Below are 4,766 nucleotides of genomic sequence, written 5' to 3' on the forward strand. Positions count from 1 at the left end.
ATTATTGTCATTAGTGATTATCTCAATTTCGGCTAAAAGACTTGACAAAATCCTACACACTGTGCCTTTAAGTTCTTTTAAAAGTATAAAAGTAAGAAATTAATTTAAAAAAGAGAAAAAATAAAAAAATAGAATAGAATAGAAACAGCCTTTATTGTCACGCGCAGGGAAATTCAGGTGCAACAGCAGCAGAAAATACATACATCAATCCACAGAAACACTATATTGCTATGTCACATAGCAATAATGAAGATAGTAACAAAAAATAAACAAAAAATTTCAATTTAGTCAAAGTTAATTACAGCTCCCCTTTGAGGACCACCACAATACTCATGTGGCCCTCTGTGAAAATGAGTTTAACACCCCTGCTTTAAGGTAAAAAGGTAAACTGTTCACTGTATCAGTTCAAAACATGACGTGCTCCTTAGGACGTGTCAAACCAAACATCATATTTGAAAAAATACCCCTCAGATCAGAAAAATCACCTCAACTGAACTTACACATAATTCTAAGAATTAAATTATTTTTATAGTATCATTTCTAACTCATCATCATAAATAAATAAATGAATGACTAACTGATGTGTATTAATGCTGGTATAGGGGGTAAAAAGGATGACAAGTTTTAAATTGGAAGTGCAGCATCCAAAGTATGACTTATTAGAATTAAAGGAGCTGTCTAAAGAGACAGGATTAAGATGATGAGGTGAAATGGATAARCATTAGGTGCCATCTTGAAAACAACACGATATCTGTATTTTTAGTCGCGTCTGATGATCTGACGTGCTTCTTAATAACAATCAGTGATGGCTGTAATACAAAGCCTATGAAAGTAGTTCAATTATTGACCTAAATCAACACCACGCTTAAAAGATTTTGCTAAATTTTATAGTCATGCCTCTGTCAAATCTAAACCCAGACCTGTCAAATGCATTTATTTTATTTGGTGCAATAACACATCCTTTGTTTTTTAAAAACTAACCTTTTTAAAATCAAATCTCAAAACCTGAATGATTGTAACATTCGATGCATGGCCACATTCACATATAGGCTGTTAATAGCAGATTCAACAGTAGCAAACGGTGCCAGTTTGTTACGAAGGGATCAAAAGGGTCCATATAACAAAGGGCTGCTGGGAGCTGCTGCAGGCTTTGCTTTGTCTGATGGGTAACCCACAAGGCTGGACCCTAAGACCTTCTCTRAATGCAACCAACACTTCCTGCCCAGTACAAAGAAGTCCCACAACATCTAACTTCAAGCATTTTTTTCATAGTTTGCTTCTTTTGGGCTCAAAAAACACAAAAACTGTTTCTACAAGTTGAGTGAAACAAATGTTGCATGTAGTTCTCCTTCTAATTTAAATGAGTGGGACTTTGATATGGTTTTATAATCTATAAAAATGGCTTTTTTTTCTACATAAGGGAAACATTTTAGTATTTTCTTTCATCCGTAACTTAGTAACTATGGTATACCGAGTAAATATTTGTAGCCAAAAGGAATAACTCTTTTAAACAACTGTTTTATAGGCTGATGTAATATTTGTCTGAATGGTTTAAGTATAGGAACCAGTAAACAATAAAATCAGTACTTTCAGTTTGGAGCTGTACACTTTGAAGAAACACCTTGTCAGAACTGTTGACCTTTTGTTTTTACTGTGCTATTGTTTTGCAGTTCTGTTTTCCTTTTGTTTTCTGKACATTTGTTAAAACTATTTCTGCATATTTAGTGGTATTTTAACTGTTGACAGATCAAAATGAATTCTAGAAAATAGTGCTATCATTTTTGCTGTTTGTCTTTTTTTCTACTTTTCCAAATTACTTCATTTACAAATATTTATCTATAGAAACACACTGATCCTTTTATTTCCTTCAAAATAAATGCATAATAGCATTTAGTGAGCCTTTTATTACTTTAGCATTAAGATAGCCTTTTGCTACTTTTAGCATTTAGCCAGCCTTTTGTTACTTTAGCTTTATGATAGCCTTTTGTTACTTATAGAATTTAGCCAGCCTTTTGTTACTTTAGCTTTAAGATAGCCTTTTGTTACTTATAGAATTTAGCCAGCCTTTTGTTACTTTAGCTTTAAGATAGCCTTTTGTTACTTATAGAATTTAGCCAGCCTTTTGTTACTTTAGCTTTAAGATAGCCTTTTGTTACTTATAGAATTTAGCCAGCCTTTTGTTACTTTAGCTTTAAGATAGCCTTTTGTTACTTATAGAATTTAGCCAGCCTTTTGTTACTTTAGCTTTAAGATAGCCTTTTGCTACTTTTAGCATTTAGCCAGGCTTTTGTTATTTAAGCATTTCAATAGCCTTTTGCTGTTTTTAGAATTTAGCCAGCCTTTTGTTACTTTAGCTTTAAGATAGCCTTTTGCTACTTTTAGCATTTAGCCAGGCTTTTAGTGTGTCAGATTTAATATAGCCTTTTGTTTCTTTTAGAATTCAGCCAGCCTTTTGTTACTTTAGCTTTAAGATAATCTTTTGCTTCTTTTAGAATTTAGCCAGGCTACTTTTAGCATTTAGACAGCTTTTGTTACTTAAGCATTTCAATAGCCTTTTGCTGTTTTTAGAATTTAGCCAGCCTTTTGTTACTTTAGCTTTAAGTTAGCCTTTGCTACTTTTAGCATTTAGCCAGGCTTTTAGTGTTAGCTTTAATATAGCCTTTTGCTTCTTTTAGAATTCAGCCAGCCTTTTGTTACTTTAGCTTTCAGATAACCTTTTGCTACTTTTAGCATTTAGTCAGCTTTTGTTACGTTAGCTTTCAGATAACCTTTTGCTACTTTTAGCATTCAGACAGCCTTTTATTACTTAGATTAAGATAACATTTTGCTGCTCTCAAAATTTAGCCAGCCTTTTGCTACTTAGGTAGTATTTTGCTACATTTATGTAGTTAACTGCTTGTTTAAACTTTTACTTGGCATTCTGGTTTTGCAGCTTTAACAGCTCAGTTTTAGCTTAAACAGTAAATTTTCCCACATTCAGAATTTCCACTTAATTTGATTTTTAAAAAACTGCAATTTTTCTTGGCCAAATATTTTCTTGTTTTTCATAAATGCATTAAAAATTCCAATCAAAACATCACAGTTTGTTCCATTATTACTTGTGGAAAACCAATAAATCAAGCAATCAGCAGCTGACTTAACCCAACATGATGTAATATCTTATTCTGCCTGCAGCATGTTCACATTAACACTAACCGTTCAGCACGCCTCACGCCAGAATCAACCCAATCCAGCCCGTGAAGGCAACAAGTGAAAACACAGTCAGATGAAGGGAAGAGCAGGGTACGCCTTCACCTTTCAACAAACTGCTGTTGAACTTGCAGCGTAACTCTGAATGTGAGACAAATCTGAGGGAGAATTTTGACATGCTTAACACTTCAAGAAAAACAACTGTTTACACTTGTTATAAGCTTCTTCCCCAACAGTTCTACCTGATTTTGCTCCAGGACAGAACTCCAACAGGGACCAATGAGTGCAGAACAAAAGTGGCTGTACAAACTAAACTTCAGTCTGAAAATGAAAAATTAGATGTAAACACAACCGTGATAAAGATCTCAGCATCTCCCAGTCTGCTGTTGCCTTTGGCATCAACCATTTTTATGCTATTTTGCAGGTGAAGGTAACAACGTCGGAGCAAATCACGGGTGGCTGCTCCTTTGATCTGTCAGTCAAATCAGATATCACGTGAAAACAAACTTCCGAATGAAAGTGCTTAGCTGGTATTCTGGAAATCTCAAGCGGTGCTTTTGACGTTATCCAATGAAATCTTCCTCCGACTCGATGGAAACATCAGAAAATAATAAGGGATGGWTGTAAATTCAGTGTGCTGGAGTTAATTTGGCCTAGGAATGCATCTTATCAGAGCTTACAGGAAATAGGACGAGCCGTGTTTTGGGTGATGTTATGTGAGTTAATGATCTAACACTCTCACATGACTTGTTTTACAGCAAACCGGTGGACATCTGGAGGGTGTGGCACTCCTGTCAAATGACTCATTGTGCAGGGGAGCACCGAGGCCCTACATGTGGGCATCTGACGGCGTGGGGGGCACGTTTGCATGTCGGAACAGGGGGCCAGCTGACAGAGGAGTCTTTGTGGTCGTTTCCAGCTACGCACGCTTGGACTCTGGAGGTCTGCTGGGGGTGCTGAGCTGTGACTAAGGAGACAAAAATCTGATAAATTGGGAGTTTCTTAGAATCTAATAAACGAAATCCAGCAGCAGAGGCAGAAACTGTGTCTTAGTTTAAAATGCAAATGGCTTGGTCAGAACATGGTGTGTGTGAGAGGTCCCCCCCTCTATTCTGCTGAAAAAGGCAGCGTGAAATCCATCCTGGGAGGGGCTTTTGTACTCTGGGAAGCAACCGTCAAACCAGAATGGTCTGGACCAGGCCCAGGCCGGAGAACCTTTATTTTCTCATAAACTCTGGGGACTGGAAAAAAACTGTGTCCTGCTGAAAACGAACCATCAGTCTGGGGAGATCCCCTTATTCAGASGTTCTTAACMTTTTTGACTTCGGGGCCCAATTTGTTGAACATAAAGTGTCACAAGGCCCAGTCAGACATTACCAATGCTTGGATCAAAATGATAATTATTCTAAATCTTGGCTTAATTTTTATTGCATTTACATCATCATAACTAAATTAAATACGCTTACAGTATAAAAGGAAAACTCCTGTCAAATAATCACAATTTTTGTCACAATTATGACAAACATTTTTATATTGTAACCTGCCCATAACAATTATTTGAACAAATACAGTCAGTC

This window comes from Austrofundulus limnaeus, unplaced genomic scaffold, assembly GCF_001266775.1.
Source record: "Austrofundulus limnaeus strain Quisiro unplaced genomic scaffold, Austrofundulus_limnaeus-1.0 Scaffold137, whole genome shotgun sequence".
In the NCBI taxonomy this organism is placed as follows: domain Eukaryota; kingdom Metazoa; phylum Chordata; class Actinopteri; order Cyprinodontiformes; family Rivulidae; genus Austrofundulus; species Austrofundulus limnaeus.